Source organism: Heterodontus francisci, chromosome 29, assembly GCF_036365525.1.
Source record: "Heterodontus francisci isolate sHetFra1 chromosome 29, sHetFra1.hap1, whole genome shotgun sequence".
Taxonomy (NCBI): domain Eukaryota; kingdom Metazoa; phylum Chordata; class Chondrichthyes; order Heterodontiformes; family Heterodontidae; genus Heterodontus; species Heterodontus francisci.
Genome location: NC_090399.1, coordinates 30,811,874 through 30,833,966, shown reverse-complemented (window position 1 = coordinate 30,833,966; position 22,093 = coordinate 30,811,874).

Here is a 22,093-nt window from a genome sequence, read left to right as displayed (position 1 = left end):
GCTGCAATCCTGTCGATGAGTCTTTGCAGACAATCTTCTGTGTGAGATGTTAATGCAGCATCATCAGCAAAGAGGAATTCCCTGATGAGGACTTTCTGTACGTTAGTCTTCGCTCTAAGACGGGCAAGGTTGAACAACCTGCCATCTAATCTTGTGTGGAGGAAAATTCCTTCTTCTGAAGACTTGAACGCAAGTGAGAGCAGCAGGGAGAAGAAAATCCCAAACAGTGTAGGTGCGAGAACACAGCCCTGTTTCACGCCACTCAGGATAGGAAAGGGGTCTGATGAGGCACCGCTATGCTGAATTGTGCCTTTCATATTGTCATGGAATGAGGTGATGATACTTAGTAGCTTTGGTGGACATCCGATCTTTTCTAGTCGTCTGAAGAGACCACGTCTGCTGACGAGGTCAAAGGCTTTGGTGAGATCTATGAAAGCAATGTAAAGGGGCATCCGTTGTTCGCGGCATTTCTCCTGTAGCTGGCGAAGTAAGACGTTATATGGCAAATCAAATGACTATAAAAGGGAGAAAGAAGACTTGCTGTGTGTCATTTTGGGGCAACAAGAAACATCATTTGAATCCAGCCAAGTGTCCCAAGCATGAGCATGTAGTCAGCTGATTAATCTCGGCCTGTGTTACAATAGGTCTGATAGACTCTTGTTCACTGTCTAGTGATGAAATGGTTAGTTTGTCATGGACTTTGTCCAATAAAGAATCTGTTAAACTATTGCTTCGTGAGTTAGTTAGAACCTAAACTCAACATTGCTGAGCCATACTTGAGACCATTAGCAGCATTTTTACATGAGAGGCAGTCTAAAACCTCAATTTGAAATTTGCAGGTATCAACCCCATCCCCCAGAATTCTGGGAAGGCAGTGGCATAGTGGTAATGTCAATTGACTAGTAATTCAGAGCCCAGGCTAATGCTCTGGGGACATGGGTTCAAATCCCACCATGGCAGATGGTGCAATTTGAATTCAATTCATAAATTTGGAATTAAAAGCTAATCTAATGGTCGATTGTTGTTAAAAACCCATCTGGTTCACGAATGTCCTTTAGGAAAGGAAATCTGCTGCCCTTACCTGGTCTTGCCTACTCCAGACCCACCAGCAATGTGGTTGACTCTTAAAATGCCCTTGGAAATGGCAGAGCAAGCCACTCAGTTCAAACGCAATTAGAGATGGGCAACAAATGCTAGCCTTGCCAGCGACGCCCACATCCACTAACAAAAAAAAAAATTCACTAAAGAAGGTTACATGGAGGCAAGGACTGATTTATAGCTCACCCCTGGGTATCGTGATTGCTATTGTATCAGACGCGTATATCAGGTTTCAAACATTGCAAAACTAGTAGCCTGGGCTTGATGGTATTGAAGTGGCCAGTCCCGGTTTGAGTTAAGCACCGTCCTGTGATTTTAAGGCTTACCCACATTGGACAATGTGATTGTCCCTGGAAATTGTAAGACGGGGAAAAGTGATTGTGTACATTTACATATTATAGTTGGAAGTTCATCTGAAGAAGCATTCTTCCAGTCTGGTGTCTATGATTGATGTCAGAGGGATTAGTAGGCACACAGACCATCTTGAACATATTGTTACACATTGTTAGAGCTGCTTTTTTTTTAATGTCAATGTTGGAAATAAAAGCACAATTTGACAGAGTAGAAAGTTCTCACTGATGCTGTTGAGAGCTGCAGACACACCCATTGTCAGTCTGCAGCTGAAAGGCAGCCACATTTTTTCAGCGCTCTCTTAAGCTGCAGGGAGAAGATATCGTTGCCTACCTCCTTCTGGAATGTGCCTTTGCAAAACAAGTCTGGAAAAAGGTGCAGTGGTTTTTGTCGAGGGTCATCCTGAGTAGCTCCATAACTCAGGACTCAGTGCTCAGGGACGCACACCCAGATAAACATCAACTGTTGCTGAAGGACCATCAGCTCAGTGAAAGACGTTTTTTGCTCTGCCTGAAACTTGCTGGTCTTCCAGTGCAAAGAGTTGTCCATGACCAAGTGTTGCAGACTGGCACATTCCAAGGTCCAGGACTACATGCTGAGGGACGCACGAAAGCTTGGAGCAGCCACTGCAAAGGCTCAATGGGGAAAGGCCACTGTGTAAGGCCCTCCCGCCATAGTGAACTGTGGGGCTGGAACCCGTGTAAAACCCCTCGGTATGTATGCACCAGAGAATGTTCGGTATTAAATGTAAATGTATATTGTAAATGTTATGACCAGGTGAGAAAGGTGTCTCGGCATCCCTTTCAGCCTCCACGTGGTCTTACCATAACAGGGTTTAATTTTAAATGCACCGTGTTTTGAGCTCCCTCTTGGTGAATCCTTGTTCACCGTTTTCCAACTATAAGGCAAAGAAATGAGCACAAGCAGGCTTTCTTAGGTTTAAAGAAGAAAGGTGAAATTTGTTAAAACTTAAACTTAAACTCTAATTCTGTTGACGCCTACGGATACACGACGCACCCACGTTAGCATGCATACGTGATACACACATGCAACTAGAGACAGAAAAGAGCTGAAGAAAAATAAAGTGGAAAAGTTTTGAGGCAATATCTGAAGAGTTTGTTATGGTTCTTTGAGCTCACTGTAGAGTCCTTTTGTAGGTTGATCTTCCTTTGCGTTGAGGCCCAGTATTCTTCTTAAACGTTGTTCACTGTAGGAGACTTTTCTCTCTTGGGGTTCATGTGTCTTCAATGGATTTCAATTCCATGAGAAAGAAATGGGAGCAGACAGGAGGAGAGGAGGTCTTATCAATTCAGGAGCACAGAGCTTTCTGCCAGTTCAAACACTGTCTCTACAATTTAAAACTCCCCAAGTTGGTCAGCAGGGTAGTCACGTGACTGGTATAACCACTTCTGGCTTTATGTATTGGATGGGTCAGGGAATGGTCCTTTGTTCCAGGCAGTGTCTGTTAATATGCAAAAATGTCCTTCCAGCTGGGGGCTTGGCAACCCCTTGTAATAGGCCTCCTTATCTTCCCAGCAACAATTTGAAATTTAATGTCCATGTGGCGAAATTAATGTGCCTCATTCTTGGCAGGTGGGGGCCTGCATGACAGTAAGTATAATCTGTAATAGCAAGTGTAGTGAGGCACCTCATGTACTGCATTGAAAGAAACTGAACTCTTTTGCACTTTATGTAATGTCAAATTTGAACTGTTATGCAATGTATTTTTACAAATTTTATGAATAAATTATATTTTTATAGAAAAAAAGTCTTTGGCACAAAAGGGGTCAGGTCACAGCGACAGGGAGGAAGCAGAAGGCAGTGAGGTGCAAGTTCTTGTAGAGCAAACTTCTTTTACTCACAGTTGTTTGTGATCGCGACCCTAAGGCACTATGAGGGGGGATTTTTGTTGTTGTTTCATTTTGGACAAACATGGGTGTTGTGTTTATTGAGTTACATTTATAAATTATTGTTTTTTCAATTTATTCTATTGTTGTATTTACACATTAGCCTGTAGTCATTTTAAACTGTACAAAATAATTTTATACACATGAACCATTTTAATGTTACAACAGTTTACAAAGTAGAAAAATAGCTATTTAATACAAGTTGCATTGAAAGTCTTGCACTAAGCACCTCAGGTTTGCATTATTATGTAATAACAACTGCAAAAGTCTTGCAGTGAGCATTTGCTGCAAAAATAAACGGTCGCTTGTTTCCTTTTTGATCTGAACTGTTATTTTGTCTGATTTCCTGGGGGGAGGGGGATTTTGCCACTCTTACTTATTTTGAAATCATTCTTACAATGTCATATTGTTACAACTGAGGCAGAGAGTGCACTGTTAATTCAGTCCCACTTCTCCACGGGTCACAGCATATCAATACATTTTTCCCACTTACTGAAACAGCTAATTAGATACTCCATGTGTCCCTGAATAAAGCACACCAACCAGGTTTCTTAAATCAACAACAAAAGTAACTGTTTATGATAAAAACCAAATCTTAAATAATAATGAAGTAAATCTATATATGAATTGAGATATTAAAGCCCCTTATTTTCCCTAGCCCTCATGCACATGTCCATAGAACTGAGAAGAAAACAAGATTTTGGTTTACAACTGTTTCATAGGAAGAAACTTTGACTGCCATGATCTAGAAGGCAGTTCTTTGGTTTGGCGAGGTGTCCCAAAGTCAAATAGTCGAATGCCACTTGAAGTCTTTCCAGATGAGGTTGATGAACAGTCTGTGATGGGTAGGCGTTCAAAGAACTTCAACAGCAGAAGGCTTCACATAGGTCTTCCATCAGGTGTGCAGCAACAAGCATCTTCTTAGGTCTTACAGCAGCAGTATATCAGTAAAACGTTTCCTCCAATATTCAGGACTTCTTAAACCCAGGAGGCAACAGGAACACACTTGATGCAGGGATTCTTTAGAGACAGGAGGCAATAGGAATCTGCCATACTTGAAATATGGGGTTTCTTCTCATAAGATGCAGGATTCCTTGGCAGAGAGGTAATACTTTTCTCTGGGTCATCTTCTGATCTCCAGGCAGGTCAAAATCAAATTTCAAATGCCTGATTTTTGTCCAAACTCACTGGCTTTTTAAAGTTCCAAAAAGAAACCAAAACTTTTCTGAAACAGGTCACATGCCCAGTTAGAAATTCTGTCTTGTCATTACAGAGGGTAGCTCTGAGGTCACCCCCTGCTGGTTTCCTTGAAATTACCTGCATTCCAGTCCTTGTTTACCAGTTCAGCTTTTGTTGAACTTCCTTTCAAAACATCCATAAAGTTTAACTATTTGCAGGTGACTCATTGTCCACTGAAATCCTTTTCAGTTTTAAAAAACACAGAATCCTAAGTTTTAGTACACAAAAAATCTTTGTAACAATGTACATGTAAGTGGGATTTTAAAAATTCGTACAAATATTTTAAAAGTCAGATAAATCTTGATTAAAAAGCCATGTGTATATGTAAAGATCCTTTAAAAGCCACTTTAATCTTTTTTTAAAAAATCAGATAAATAAAAGCCATTTTAAAAGACTGATAAGCCATGCTTAAAAATTATATACAATTAACAAATAACATTTAAAATGCCTGCACTCACTTCTGAAGTTTCCTCTCTGCTCATGCCGGTACCTCCCTGGAATGTGGGAGCTGGCTGTATGCCTGATAAAAGCACCCCTAACAAAAACAACAACAAAAAAATCAGCTCAATTTGTGGGCAATTCGCCGAAATTCGCCAGGTTACAGATCCCTGCCATTTTAAACTGCAAATCTGCAAAACAGTAGCGACTCCGGAGGAGTGAATTCTCTGCTACAGCAATTTCTGGAATTTGGAGTTAGCATACGTATGTGCACAGGCCGGAAGTTTCTGAAACAATGCTTGCTGCTTTTGCAACCGAAAATCCGGGCCAATATTGATAAAAGAAAACTTGTATTATTTCTAGCACCCCAGGACATCCCAAAGTGCTTTGTCGCCCATGATGTGTAGTCACCATTGTTTTGTCGGAAACACTGCAACCAATTGGTGCACAGCAAGGCCCCACAAACAGCAGTGAAAAAATGACCAGATAATCTATTTGGCTGAGGATTAAATGTTGGCCCGGACACCAGGGAGAGCTGCTCTGCTCTTCAAAATAGTGCTGTGGGATCTCTTAAGTCTGCCTAAGAAGGCAGATACCTCATCTGAAAGACGGCACCTCCAATAGTGTAGCACTCCATCAGTATTGCACTGGGAGTGTCAGCCTAGATGTTTGTGCTCAAGTCTCTGGAGTGGGAACTTAAATCTGCAACCTTCTGATTCAGAGGCGAGAGTGCAACTGAGTCGCAGTTGACACCTGTCAGTGTGAGATTTCCACTTCTCAAAGCAGCCATTCTCCTCACTTCTCTCGGTGAATGTGATAATTTTACTTTCAATTTCAGGCGTATTATTAAGAGAAGTGAAGAACCTTGCATTTGTTGTGTATAAGAGTCATATGTGAAACATTTCACTGATAGTGAACCTACTCTCAGCCTCCCTAAAGGGCCAGCCTTTCTGGTGTTGCCCCATTCTGTGAATGTCTTTCAACCTCGCTCAGCAAATACAGTGGCCCCAAAATTCTGCAGGAGTTCTCCGGGTCTCCCATCCAAGCTCCAGCGGGAGAGTGGCAGGATCCTTGGAAATGAATATTGGGGTGAGGGGATGAGGGAAAGTTTGTATAATGGAGATCTGGCCCCAATGCATTGAACTCCTGTGACCTCTTTCTCAAAAACACAAAGTTCCAGCATCTATGGAATCATTTTTTCAGTTTTAACACACAAATCGCCATAATTTAACAAAAAAGATGGAAGCACTCGTATCAGCATAACTAAACGTAGAGCAGGGCCTCAGGCATCTGTGTGGTGGCCAAGAATATCGAAAAATATAGAAGAACTGATTTCAAATTGTCATGCATGTGCAGTTCACAGACAGGATCAAAGAGAACCTTTTATCTCAACCTCATTCCCAACCAGCCCATGGGAACGTTTGGTGATGGATGTATTCAACTTTGATGGAAAATCCTATCTAATTGTAGTCGATGACTTTTCAAGATGGATTGAGGTTAAATGGATAGACACAATTAGGGGCGGCACAGCGGCGCAGTGTTTGCACCGCACCCTCACAGCTCCAGGGACCCGGGTTCAATTCTGGGTACTGCCTATGTGGAGTTTGCAAGTTCTCCCTGTGACCGCGTGGGTTTTCGCCGGGTGTTCCAGTTTCCTCCCACAGCCAAAGACTTGCAGGTGATAGGTAGATTGGCCTTTGTAAATTGCCCCCAGTGTAGGTAGGTGTCAGGGGATATGAGATTACTGTAGGGTTAGTATAAATGGGTGGTTGTTGGTCGGCACAGACTCGGTGGGCTGAAGGGCCTGTTTCAGTGCTGTATCTCTAAATAAAATTTAAAAAAATAAAATCCATCCTGAGATGTGCGCAAACAGCCCTGTCTAATGCTCTCAATGTGAGATTACTCGTATCTCTTGATGAAATTAGTGCCTGTTTGTGGAATCATTGACATTGGACAGCAGAAATAATCACACTCGTGGAGACGTTTCAGCCAATAAATTTCAGTTACAGCATCACGGACCGATTGGGCATAAATTAACTGACCCAGGGAACATGTATGTGTGAGCCAGAATTCATCTTACCCTAGACCCACCCTAACCATCTGTGGCTACCCCAGCCCTATCTATACTAACAAAGAACAGTACAGCACAGGAACAGACCATTCGGCCCTCGAAGCCTGCGCCGATCTTGATGCCTGCCTAAACTAAAACCGTCTGCACTTCCGGGGCCCATATCCCTCTATTCCCATCCTATTCATGTATTTGTCAAGATGTCTCTTAAACGTCGCTATCGTATCTGCTTCCACCACCTCCCCTGGCAGCAAGTTCCAAGCACTCACCACCCTCTGTGTAAAAAACTTGCCTCGCACATCCCCTCTAAACTTTGCCCCTCTCACCTTAAACCTATGTCCCCTAGTAACTGACTCTCCCACCCTGGGAAAAAGCTTCTGACTATCCACTCTGTCCATGCCGCTCATAACTTTGTAAACCTCTATCATGTCGCCCCTCCACCTCCGTCGTTCCAGTGAAAACAATCCGAGTTTATCCAACCTCTCCTCATAGCTAATGCCCTCCAGACCAGGCAACATCCTGGTAAACCTCCTCTGTACCCTCTCCAAAGCTTCCATGTCCTTCTGGTAGTGTGGCGACCAGAATTGCACGCAATATTCTAAGTGTGGCCTAACTAAGGTTCTGTACAGCTGCAGCATGACTTGCCAATTTTTATACTCTATGCCCCGACCGATGAAGGCAAGCATGCCAGATGCCTTCTTGACTACCTTATCCCCCTGCGTTGCCACTTTCAGTGACCTGTGGACCTGTACGCCCAGATATCTCTGCCTGTCAATACTTCTAAGGGTTCTGTCATTTACTGTGTACCTCCCACCTGCATTAGACCTTCCAAAATACATTAGCTCACATATGTCCGGATTAAATTCCATCTGCCATTTCTCCGCCCAAGTCTCCTATCAATCTATATCCTGCTGTATCCTCTGACAATCCTCATCATTATCCACAACTCAACCAACCTTTGTGTCGTCCGCAAACTTACTAATCAGACCAGCTACATTTTCCTCCAAATCATTTATATATACTACAAACAGCAAAGGTCCCAGCACTGATCCCTGCGGAACACCACTAGTCACATCCCTCCATTCAGAAAAACACCCATCCACTGATACCCTCTGTCTTCTATGACCGAGCCAGTTCTGTATCCATCTTGCCAGCTCACCTCTGACCCCGTGTGACTTCACCTCTTGTACCAGTCTGCCATGCAGGACCTTGTCAAAGCCTTTACTAAAGTCCATATAGATAACATCCACTGCCCTTCCTTTATCAATCACCTTCGTCACTTCCTCAAAAAACCTCCCCTTCACAAAACCATGCTGTCTCTTGCTAATAAGTTTGTTTGTTTCCAAATGGGAGTAAATCCTGTCCCGAATAATCCTCTCTAATAGTTTCCCTACCACTGACGTAAGGCTCACCGGCCTATAATTTCCTGGATTATCCTTGCCACCCTTCTTAAACAAAGGAACATCATTGGCTATTCTCCAGTCCTCTGGGACCTCACCTGTCGCCAATGAGGATGCAAAGATTTCTGTCAAGGCCCCAGCAATTTCTTCCCTTGCCTCCCTCAGTATTCTGGGGTAGATCCCATCAGGCCCAGGGGACCTATCTACCTTAATGCTTTGCAAGACACCCAACACCTCCTCCTTTTTGATAATGAGATGAATGAGACTATCTGCACTCCCTTCCCTAGGCTCATCATCCACCAAGTCTTTCTCTTTGGTGAATACTGATGCAAAGTACTCATTTAGCACCTCGCCCATTTCCTCTGGCTCCACACATAGATTCCCATCTCTGTCCTTGAGTGGGCCAACCCTTTCCCTGGTTACCCTCTTGCTCTTTATATACGTATAAAAAGCCTTGGGATTTTCCTTAATCCTGTTTGCCAATGACTTCTCATGACCCCTTTTAGCCCTCCTAACTCCTTGCTTAAGTTCCTTCCTACTGTCTTTATATTCCTCAAGTGCTTCATCTGTTCCTAGCCTTCCAGCCCTTACAAATGCTTCCTTTTTCTTTTTGACTAGGCTCACAATATCCCGTGTTATCCAAGCTTCCCGAAACTTGCCAAACTTGTCTTTCTTCCTCACAGGAACATGCTGGTCCTGGATTCTAATCAGCTGACATTTGAAAGACTCCATGTCAGATGTTGATTTACCCTCAAACAGCCGCCCCCAATCTAAATTCTTCAGTTCCTGCCTAATATTGTTATAATTAGCCTTCCCCCAATTTAGCACCTTCACCCGAGGACTACTCTTATCCTTATCCACAAGTACCTTAAAACTTATGGAATTATGATCACTGCTCCCGAAATGCTCCCCCACTGAAACTTTAACCACCTGGCCGGGCTCATTCCCCAATACCAGGTCCAGAATGGCCCCATCCTTAGTTGGACTAGCTACATACTGTTTCAAGAAGCCCTCCTGGATGCTCCTCACAAATTCTGCCCCATCCAAGCCCCTAGCACTAAGTGAGTCCCAGTCAATATAGGGGAAGTTAAAATCACCCACCACCACAAGCCTGTTACCTTTACATCTTTCCAAAATCTGTCTACATATCTGCTCCTCTATCTCCCGCTGGCTGTTGGGAGGCCTGTAGTAAACCCCCAACATCATGACTGCACCCTTCCTATTCCTGAGCTTCACTCATATTGCCTCGCTGCATGACCCCTCTGAGGTGTCCTCGCGCAGTACAGCTGTGATATTCTCCTTAACCAGTCATGCAACTACCCCACCCCTTTTACATCCCCCTCTATCCCGCCTGCAGCTTTTGAAGCCTGGAGAATACATAAATAATTTGGCCTTAGTCGCGAGCCATCCCTGCATTACTCAATCATCACAAACTCAGATACCGGGTAGAAATTTGACTTGGGGGGGGTGGAAACGTTAAACGGGCAGTATTGTACAAGCAGGCTGTTCTACACCTCTGCAGGTATTCAGTTCCATCGAAGTCATTGGTAAGGAAAATGAGCTGGGATATATAACCGGCAACCGATTCAATATCATCCATTTTACACTGCCACCCAGGACAAATTTCTATCTCACCACCTTCTCAGCACCTAACACCTATTGACACATCCCTTTTCTGCCCATTTAAATCACATTCAGTCCAGGTTAGCATGAAGAACCCCACCTGCCAAGAATGAGGCATATTGATGGAGTGAAGAAATGACTTGTTTAAAGAGATCACCGGACATTTGGCTGGAGAACATTTGCATGCTAAGAGACAGTGCTTGGAGAGACAAAAGAACTGCTCACTGATTGAATTAACAGAGATTGGGCTGGGCAATGGTGATCCACATCTTGTCGGCATAAGAGACAGCACTACATCCCCCCCACAAACCACAGGAGTGATTGTTCCCAAATAAGGCGTTAGTCACATGACTAACCTCCTGCCCAACTTGGAGTTTGAATTGTGCTCACAGGACAGTTTGAAGATAGACTGCAGATTGCAACTGAACCTGGAACAAGTGAGCCTCTCTTCTGGTTGGCTCTCTCTCGCTCTCTCACAAACCTCTGGACTGAAGTCACTTAAACCTCAAGAGAGAAAAGACTCCGACATCAAAACAAATTAAAGCGTGCACTGGGCCCCGACGAATGGCAAGACTTACTGACAACCAAAGACTCCACATTGAACTCAAAGGACAGTAATTACAACCCAGCTATTGCCTCAACCTTTTCCCCTTTATTCTTTTCTACTCTTTCTGTCTCTATCTGCATGTGTGTTTATCGCGTATGCATGCTAGCAGCATGCATTCATAGTCGTTAACCAAATTAGAGTTTAAGATTAATAAAATTCCACCTTTCTTATTTAAATCTGAGAAAACCTGTCTGATTGATTTCTTTGCCTTACAATTGGAAAGCAGTGAACAAGGATTCACTGAGGGGGAGCTAAAACACGGTGTTTTTAAAATTAAACCCTGTTATAGTTAAACCAGACAAAGGCTGAGAGGGAACCCATAGACCCCTTTCTCACCTGGTCTTAACAAGGTAATTGGCTCACACAAGCACAATCTAATTAGGAATGCTGTTGTTCACAGTAACAGTAAAAGTTACATTGTTTCAAATCTTCAGGAGGCTTCCATCTCAGGCTACAGTCTTTAACAGTACAATAACAAGGGTGGCACAGTGGTTAGCACTGCAGCTCCACAGCTCCAGGGACCCGGGTTCGATTCTGGTTACTGCCTGTGTGGAGTTTACAAGTTCTACCTGTGACCGCGTGGGTTTTTGTCGGGTGCTCCGGTTTCCTCCCACAGCCAAAGACTTGCAGGTTGATAGGTAAATTAGCCATTATAAAATTGCCCCTAGTGTAGGTAGGTGGAAGGGAATATGGGATTACTGTAGGGTTAGTATAAATGGGTGGCTGTTGGTCGGCACAGACTCGGTGGGCCGAAGGACCTGTTTCAGTGCTGTATCTGTAAATAAAATAAATAAATAACTACTTGCCTCAAATGAATATGCACTGGAAATGAGGGAAAATTAACCTAAATGACTCATCAGGAAACTGACCGAGTCAGTGGAGACTAATATTGGGTGGGGAGTAAAACCAGTGTTCCACCTCATCCCGTGGGTTTCCTGCCCAGTGCGTTCTCAGGACAATTTCTTTCGTCAGCACAATGCTTAACACACTTAAATTCAATTGTGCATTAAATTCCATTTATTTTAAATGCTTCTATACCTTGTGATAGAAAAAATTTATGCAAATATAGTAAGTAATGCAGTATGAGAGAAAAGTATTGCACAATTAACAGTTATACACTCAGTTTTTGATGTATATTGGGCAAATAAGAATGCATTTTACTTCCATTTCAGATGCGCAAACTGCAATTTATGACAAACGCACAACACAAACAGGCTAAGCAAGAACAGTGAAGTTTATTTTAAAAATAAGCGCAAGTTTAACAGAATTTGGAAACATAGTTCTTCACCAAACTATTTTTTTTAAGCAAGTCGGCAATACAAGCATTTGAAAGTCTCATGACATGAAGCAAAATGAAAGCAAAACTAACTGATGATCTACAAAGGAAATGTAGAGATGAACCAACTTTCTCCCAGAGATTATCAAATTGTTGTTTGGAGTACAGAACATGTGTATTGCTGAAAACAGAGACATTGTGTCGAAGCTTTTCATCTTGCCCTCATCAGGACAGTTTGAAAGAATACCAATGTCAGGGAAAGCAACAAATTTATGCTGTATGAGAAGAGAATGCTGATTGGTTAGCAAGTGGACACTGATTGGTCAAGGCACTGCCCTGAGGAATGAACCAGTAAATGGCTGTCACTTATTTTGTTCAGATGAAACAGGCACACTGTGTGTACATGTTCTTTCTGTCTGCAAAGAACAGGGGCCTGTGTATTAATATATGTAACTTCCAGTACGTGCAAATGTGCCATACTGCAAGCACGACTGACAATTTTAAATTGGTTGTCAGCGTAATTCTTAGCACACTGAGGATTATTTAGCAAATGTTGCCCAATTGCAGAATCAGATCCAATGTGCACTCTCTTCTCATACAGTATAAATTTGGTGCTTTCCCTTATATTGGTATTGTTGCAATTTGTCCTGATGAGTGTAAGATGAAAATCTTCGACAAAATGCCTTTGTTTTCAGCACTACTCAAGTCCAGAGATTATCAGTTAATCAGTACAACTATGGCCACAACAGTACTCCTTGCAGCCTCAAGGAGGCAGCAGAGGGCATGCCTTAGGTGCCAGAGTGACTTCCCTTCACACCGCACCTCCCACCCCACCCCCTCCAGAAAGGCAAATTGGGAACTCACAGGACACGACACACGATTTTTGTTCCATTAAAATGTTAGAGAATTATGGTGGGGTGTGTCCATAAGTTCCACTGCTGCTCTGCAGCCTTGCCCAGTGGAAGCGCAAGTTCATGAACTTTGCTGAGAAATACTTTTCAGGACACATGGTCCATTTCTGGAGAACTTCCCATTTTGTACAGAAGTAAATGCCTGGCCCTAGCTGTTCTGCAGCAGTTGTCCATTAGCAAAGAAGCCACCCATTTCTCAAGCAGTTGCCTATTATGAAACTAGCCAATTACGAAGCTGCTTCTCTCTGAAGAGGTGAATGGTAATGCAAAATAGCCTGTTCAAACAAATAACAAGATTATTATTTCCCACATGATCACTCCAGTAATATTTACTCAGATTTTCACTGTATTTATCAGTGAGTAAGTTGCAGGTACAGAGGGCCGTATATCTAAGTTAGCTGATTATATTATGGCAAAGACAATGGGAGCAGGAAGTTGCAAAGAGACATTGATCCATTAAGTGAGTGGGCAAAACTGTGGCAAATAGGGGTCAATGTGGGAAAGTATGAGGTCATCCAGCTTGTACCAGGAAAGATAGATCCGAGTATTTCCTCAATGGTAAGAGGCTAGTAACTGGGGAGGAACAGAGAGATTTAGGTATCCTTGTAGATTAACCACTAAAAACTATTGGACAAGCACTAAACACAATTAAAAAGGTGAATGGAATGTTGACCTTCATCTCAGTGGGACTGGAATACAAAGTGGTGGAAGTTATGTTACAGTTTTATAAAGCTCTCGTTAATGGCCATCTGGATATTGTGTTCAGTTCTGGGCACCACACCTCAAGAAAGGTATATTAATCTTGCAGAGGGTGCAGTGCAGATTCAGCAGAATGGTACCTGAACTAAAGTGATCAAATTACAAGGACAGGTTGCATAGACCAAGCGTATGGAGGATTAATGTGGTGATGTAATTGAGGTGTTTAAGATGATGAAAGAATTTGTTAAGTGCAATAGAGAGAAACAATTTCCTCTGATGGGGGAAGTTGAGAAAAAGGAATTGACAAAGTTAATTTCTTCCTGCGATTTCAGTCTTCAGTCACATGTTTAAACCTCTTTATAATATGAAAGGGTCATTTTCACCTAGCTGTCTTCTGCAACTCCTTCTGACATGGAATCACCCAGCATAAAGGAGGCCGTTTGGCCTATCATGCCTGTGCCAGCTCTTTGAAAGAGGTATCCAAATAGTCCCACTGCTCTGTTCTTTCTCCATAACACTGCACATTGTTCCTTTTCAAGTATTTATCCAGTTCCCTTTTGAAAGTTCCACCGTCCTTTCAGAAGGTGCATTCCTGATCATGTCAACTCACTGCGTAAAACAAAAATCCTTTTTCTCCCCTCTTGTTCTTTTGCCAATTACTTTAAATCTGTGCCCTCTGGTTAGTGACCCTCCTGCCAGTGGGAACAATTTAGATTCACAACTCATTCAATTCACACCTTCCAGACAATCAACATAATATTAGTGAACTGCCCAAAGAGTCAAATTGACAGTGTCTGGAGATTACACAATAATATAATAATTACACAATATAATATTAGCATGTGCATGCTTCGCGCAATTCTATCGAGTTTCTCAGTGTGTCATTTTAATGGACCCATTGACTGAGTAGTTGAATTGGGTGCAAAACAGCCTGTCCATGTACGATTGCCCATTCCCGCCAAGGCCTAAGATCAACTTTCCCCCCGATTGAAGTCAGCGTAAAGTGAAATAGGACAATGGTAAAACGGGAAACCAAACTGCTACCGTCAGCTTCCCACCAGAAGGGGTTTAGTTAAAAACCATTGTTTAGGATGGAAAAAGGTGAAGGAGGAATCAGCACAGCATTCCCACATCATTCAAATATTCCAATAAAGCTCTCACTCTGAGGATATGGGTCTCCATCCGACATACACAGATATGACACCAGAACTGAGAGTATCTCTATCAGCAAAGATTGAGCAGTCTCAGGCGTGACCTGGTAGATTTCAATAAGGTATGAGGGCGTTCGATAGGGTAGACATAGAAAAGAAGTTTCCACTAGTGGGAAGACAAAACCTAAGGTCATACGTATAAAATGCTCACTAATAAATTCAGCAGGATTTATTAAATCTATTTATAAATCTAGTGGTCATCAGGTGCGAGATGCTATGTGTTACTGTACGTGGTACAGGTCTGGTCCATACCCCACTCCTGTGCTGTGGTGGTCACCCGAGCCGTCTTCTGCTTTATCTGGAGATTGAATAGGGACCGTGTCCGCAGATGTTCAAACCTCTGGATAAAGGGGGAGAAAACATACCCAACATCGCCCTCATCCAGATGGCCAGCTTTGTGTGCGGCTGCATCATGCTTTGTGTAGACCCTCTGTATGCGAACACCAGTGAGGTTCTATCTGTCTCTGGTGTTACAAAGGATGGATCTGGCCACATTGCCACAATGCTCCATTCAGTTGGACCGTGCTGTACCACCTGTCCCTCATAGAAAAATCTGTAGGGAAAGACAAATTTGACCACAAGTCCATCAGGCAGTTGTCCGCATGTGATGTCCTTGAGGCCCTGCGGGAAAAGGAGATGGTGGATCCTGTTGGATGGTTCCCCAAACAGACTGTCAAAGTCATTTGGCAGAATTCTTCATTGCCAAAACTTTCAAACAAGCACCAAGATGTTGCTTGGCTGGTGGTGAGAAGGGCCCTCCCCGTCAGGCCCTTGCTGCATACCTGGAGTCTCACTGCCTCCGCACGCTGCCCTCGAGGTGGCTGTGGTGGGGAAAAAGACCATCGTCCACTTCCTTCTGGAATGTGTCTTTGCAAAGCAGGTCTGGAAAGAGCTGCAGTGGTTTTTGTCGAGGGTCATCCCGAACAGCTCTGTAACACAGGAGTCTGTGCTCTACGGGCTGTTCCCAGAGACGCACACCAAGGTAAACATCAACTGCTGTTGGATGACCATCAACTCAGTGAAAGACGCTCTTTGGTCTGCCCAAAACTTGCTGGTCTTCCAGAGCAAAGAGTTGTCCATGACCAAGTGTTGCGGACTGGCATGTTCTAAGGTCCAGGACTACGTGCTGAGGGACGCACTAAAGCTTGGGCAAGCTGCCTCAAAGGCTGAATGGGGAAAGACCACTGTGTAAAGTCCTCCCACCATAGTGAACCGAGGGGCTGGAACCTGTATAAAACCCCTCGGGCTGTATGCAACTGAGAATGTTCTGTATGAAATGTAAATGAAGATTGTAAATATAACCTGTAATGGCAAATGTAGTGAGGCACTGCATTGACAGAAATTGATTTGTATTGCACCTTACGTAATGACAAATTTGAATTATGTAATTTATTTTTATGAACTTTATGAATAAAGTGTATTTTGAAAAAAAAAATCACAAATATATGCAGTAGGAAATTCAGGAGAAGCTTCCTTGCCCAGACAGTGGTTCGAATGTTGACCTTGCTACCACAAATAATGGTTGAGGCTAATAGTTTAGATGTATTTATGGGAAACTACATAAACACATGTGGGAGAAAGGAAGGGAAGGTTATGCTGAATGGTTTCGAGGAAAATGGGTGGAAGGAGGCTTGTGTGGAGCATAAACACCAACATGGACCAGTTGGATCGAATGGCCTGTTTTTGTTCTGTACATTCCATGTAATTCTACGTACATCAAAATGAACCCCAACCAGGTCATTTCCAAGTGTTTGTGTCTTTGTGAAGGAAAAAGGAAATATTTTCTGGTCTCCAGTCTGGGTTTTTCTCCTCCTGCCCTTCAATTCTTCTCTTGTGGTGCAAAGTTAAGTAACAAATCACTGTTTCAATCTAGATTCTAAATACACTTTACATGTTTTTCTTGATGTGACCCAGGGACATTGATACAGTACCTTAAAATTCATTATGTGCATCCTTGTGTTGAACAGTTAGACATTCATGAAAAGCAGAGCCGGCTTTTTCTAACGTGCACCCAAAAACACCTGTATCAAAAGTGAGGTCAGTGAGAATCACTCGAGACCACAAATGTAATGACTAGAGAAAACATTAAATACCTATACCTCATATGCACTGCATGTAAAGGATAGTGTTTTATTATCTCATTGCTGATTTAGCCAAGAGTCATTACCAGAGTGTCTATGCCTCCGCATCCTTGAACATGTATTAGGGCAGTAGGGAGAGATGACAATATCCCATATCAAGCCAACAGCTTCTCGATTGTTCACCCAGTAGCATAACCACAACACTACCACATACCTTCACACTATCAAAAGGGAAAACAGCTGACACAATGGGTCAGACTCAAACATTTCACCTCTGTGTCTGGGTTCAAGAAAGATTTTTTTTTTAATTTATTCTTTCGTGGGATGTGAGCATCACTGGCAAGGCCAGCATTTGTTGCCCATCCCAAATTGCCCTTGACAACTGAGTGGCTTGCTAGCCCATTTCAGAGGGCAGTTAAAAGTCAACCATTGTCCAGAGCAAAACTGTTCCTAATCTGTCCCCCACTGGCACTGTCACTCAGAGAGATTGCACACAGGCCAGGGATGGAGAAAATAGTGCCATACTAGTGCAGGAGGAGAGTGTGTTCCCTGAGCTTGGGGCTGAGACAAGTCATTGGGTGCAGAGCAGAGGGAGCTGTACTCTGCTTCTGACTCTGGCTTCCTGAACTGAGTGTGCTAGTTCCTAACACTGAGGGGTGGGCGGAGGGGATGGATTTTAACTGGCAGAGGGTTTCGATCAGGCCGGGGCCCGTTGCAAAGGTCAAACCAGTATGCTGTCATCTGTTTGACGCCCAGAGATTTTTAAACTTTGAAACAGGTGGAAAGAAGGCAGCAAGCAGACAGATTAAAAACGCTGAGTGGCAGGTGGGAATGGAGTGAAAATGGGGTGGCAACGTCTTTCTGGTGATGTGAGCAAGGACAGCATTTATTACCCATCCGTTAGCTTCCCTCGAGAAGGTGGTAGTGGGCCATCACCCAGAGCAACTGCGGCCTGTGAGTTGAAGCTCCCTGCCAAAGTGTTGTTAAGTAGGAAGTTCCAGGATTTTGACCCAGCAGTGATGAAGGAATGGTTGATAGATGTTTGAAATGGTGTGTGGCTCCCAGGGGAACTCGTTCCCATCTGCCTGCTGCCCTTGTCCTTCTAGTTGGTGGAGGTGGTGAGTTTGGGAGATGGTGTTGAAGGAACCTCAGTGAGTTGCTGCAGTACATCCTGTGGATAGCACACACTGCAGCCAGGGTGCACCAGTGGTGGAGGCTGTGGATGTTTATGGGAGTCTTTACTAAGTGTTTACTTACCAATGATAACTGTGGCATCTTCAGCTTCATGGATTCCTTGTGTTCAGACACCATCACGTCGAGAAGGAAAACAAGAGAAAATGGCAGGTTATTCCATCTCCAACAAGTGTTACAACTACAAATGTTACAGTTCTGAGCACCACCATTTAGGAAGGATGTCAAGTCCTTGGAGAGGGTGCAGAGGAGATTTGCTAGGATGGTACCAGAGATGATTGACGTCAGCTATGCAAAGATGCTAGGATTGTTCTACTGAGGCGGCTAGGAGAATACATTAGTAGAGGTGTTCAAAATCATGAGAGGATTTGTTAGAGTAGATAGGGAGAAACACTTTCTACTGGTGGGAGGGTCAGTAACCAGAGGACACAGATTTAAGATAATTTGAAAAAAAAAAAGCAGGGGGGTGATCTGGAGTGAGTTGTTATAATTGGGAACGCACAACCAGAAATGGCGATGGAGGGAGATTCAGCCATGGCTCACTCGATGTCGTCCATTTTACAGCATCGCCCAAAGTTAGACATCCCCTCATTGTTTTCACACCCTTTTAAGTAAAATTATTTTAATTTTCTTACTATTTTTCTCCATCCAGTCCTTTGTCAAGACATAAAAGCAGGCTTCTGCTTTATCCAAAGTTAGATCCAGCGTGCATAGGAAGACATCTGTATGTATAAATGAGAGGAACATCAACTAACATTTATCTAGCACCTTTAAAGTAGAACAAGGCAGAAAAAAATCAGCGTGGAAATCAAAGTGGCCTCTGGAAACCCTAACTTTCCTGAGGAATGGCACTTGACATCATCGAAATGCAGATTTTCGGTAATTGGCAAAAGGATCATGGGGAGATGAGGAGAATTCTTTCATATAGAGCCAGCTCTTATGACGTGGAATGTGCTTCCTGAAACAGTAGTGGAAGCAGATTCAATAGTAACTTTCAAAAGGACATATACCTGTAATTGAAAACTTTGGGGGGGCAATGGGGTAACTGAGGCGGTAAGGAGTGGGACTAATTGGATAGTTGTTTCACAGACACGATAGGCTGAATGGCCTCCTCGTGAGCAGTATGATTCTATAACTGCACTGCCAAAAAATTGATCCTTTACTTTGCACTGAAGGTGACCAGTGTCACTCTGTAGCACCTACGGGACTGCCGCAGGTTAAATACAAAGTCAAGCTCCTTGCACTCGCACCCAGTTCAAGAAAATTCCTTCAATTCATTTCACTGGTGACCCACTCTGGGAGCTATTGTCAAACAGGCAGAAAATGAAGGCTTATAGTGGGGGAAATGTTAAGCTAACTCGTCGGGCGGGAATCCCATGGGATCTATCAGGCGGAAAGTCAGTTTTCAACCCCACTCAATAGCAATCGCCACTGAATTCAACAGGAACATAGTAATAGGAGGAGGCCATTTAGCCTCTTGTGCCTGTTCTGCTAGTCAAGAAGATCATGGCTGATCTGCGACCTAATTCCATATAACCACCTTTGCCCCATATCCCTTTATACCTATGGATAACAAAAATCTATCAATCTCAGATTTAACATTAACAATTGACTCCGCATCAATTTGCATTTTCAGAAGACAGCTCCAAACTCCACCCTTTATGTGTAGAAGTGTTTCCTAACTTCACTCCTGAAAGGTCTGGTTCTAATTTTTAGACGATGTCCTTTAGTCAGTGACTCCCCAACCAGTGGAGCTAGTTTCTCTCTATCTACCCCATCAGTTTCCCTTTAGCATCATGAAAACTTCGATCAAATCACCCTTAAGCTTCCAAATTCTAGGGAATACAGCTCTAGATTGTGCAAAACCTCTAGCCTGGTGCAAGTCATGTCATTCAGTTTGATATTCCCAGACATTTCATCATGTATTTCCACCATAGGCAGTCACTGAGGTTTAAGAACAAGACATCTAACATCAAAATCAACTGTGCGATGTGTGGCAACAATAAGGAAACCATGGCCAGAGGAGTAGAGAACATAAGAACATAGCATAAGAAATAGGAGCAGGATTATGCCATTTGGCATCTCATAGCTGATCTGATTGTAGCCTTAGCTTCACTTTCCTGCCTGCCCCCATAACCCCTGATTCCCTTGCAGATCAAAAATCTGTCCAACTCAGCCTTGAATTTGTTCAATGACCACAGCCTCCACTGCTCTCTGGGGTAGAGAATTCCAAAGATTAATGACAGTCTGAGAGAAAAAATTCTTCCTCATCTCAGTTTCAAATGGGAGATCCCTTATTTTGAAACTGTGCCTCCTAGTCCTGGATTCCCCCACATCCTCTCAGCATCTACCCTGTCAAGCCCCCTCAGTACCTTGTATGTTTCAATAAGATCACCTCTCATTCTTCTAAACTCCAATGAGTATAAACCCAACCTGCTCAACATGCAAGTGCTCCCTAAACAACCTCCACATTTCTGTCGTGCATTTCCCTGAGAACATCGGTTCCCAATTTATGCTCCCCAGTTCCTGCCTAATAGCATTGTAATTCCCCCTCCCCCAATTAAATATTTTCCCATCCCGTCTGCTCCTGTCCCTATCCATGACTATAATAAAGGTCAAGGAGTTGTGATCACTATCACCGAAATGCTCTCCCACCGAGAGATCTGCCACCTGGCCTGGTTCGTTGCCAAGCACCAAGTCCAACATAGCCTCCCCTCTAGTCGGCCTATCTACATATTGAGTCAGGAAACCTTCCTGGACACACCTGACAAAAACTGCTCCATCCAAACTATTTGCACTAAGGAGGTTCCAATCAATATTAGGGAAGTTGAAGTCACCCATGACAACAACCCTGTTACTTCTGCACCTTTCCAAAATCTACCTCCCAATCTGTTCCTCCATGTCTCTGTTGTTATTGGGGGGTCTATAGAAAACTCCCAATAAAGTGACTGCTCCTTTCCTGTTTCTGACTTCCACCCATAATGACTCAGTCGACAAAACCTCCTCGACCACCTCCCTTTCTGCAGCTGTGATACTATCCCTGATTAGCAATGCCACTCCCCCACCTCTTTTACCTCCCTCCCTATTCCTTTTGAAACATTTAAACCCCGGAACATCCAACATCCATTCCTGCCCCTGTGATATCCAAGTCTCCGTAATGGCCATCTACAAGATTCACTGCAGCAACGCACCAAGGCGCCTTAGGCAGCACCTTCCAAACCTGCGACCTCTAGCAACTAGAAGGGCAAGGGCAGCAAATGCTTGGGACTTCACCACCTGCAAGTTCCCCTCCAAGCCACACACCATCCTGACTTTGAATTATATCGCCATTCCTTCACTGTGGCTGGGTCAAAATCCTGGAACTTCCTTCCTAACAACACTATAGGTGTACCTACCCCACATGGACTGCAGTGGTTCAAGAAGGTAACTCACCACCTTCTCAAGGGCAATTAGGGATGGGCAATAAATATTGGTTGTGTGCTATAACGGGCAGGAAATGCAACTCCACCAGTCTTGAGTCCTCACCTATGTCCAATTGCACCCCCAGCATTTTTCTACCTGTGATATCCTGTCAATACTCACTTTGAACAGATTTCGTATTCAGATCAGGATCAGCTGTAAGAGAGTTAAAAGAACATGAGATTGCACATCTGATAAGAGTTCATTTCTATCTTATTTCTATCTTCAGTGTTGTTAGCTTCTTTCAGAAAATTGGACTTGGGCGCCTGACCTCTTGCTCACCATCATTATATCATTTCTCAAAACAATGAACAGGCTAGATCATCATAATTCTGTATGAATGGAAATAGGGACCAGAGAAATTCTCTCAACCATGGGATTAACACACAGGGAGCAGAGGAATTCTCTCAATGGGGCTAAAGCATGGGGACCAGAGGAAACCTTCCTGCATGTGTTAAAAACACTGGACTTTGTGATATGATTATGTTTTTAAAAACTATGATCTTTAGTGCAGTGACCTCACACCAAGTCAGC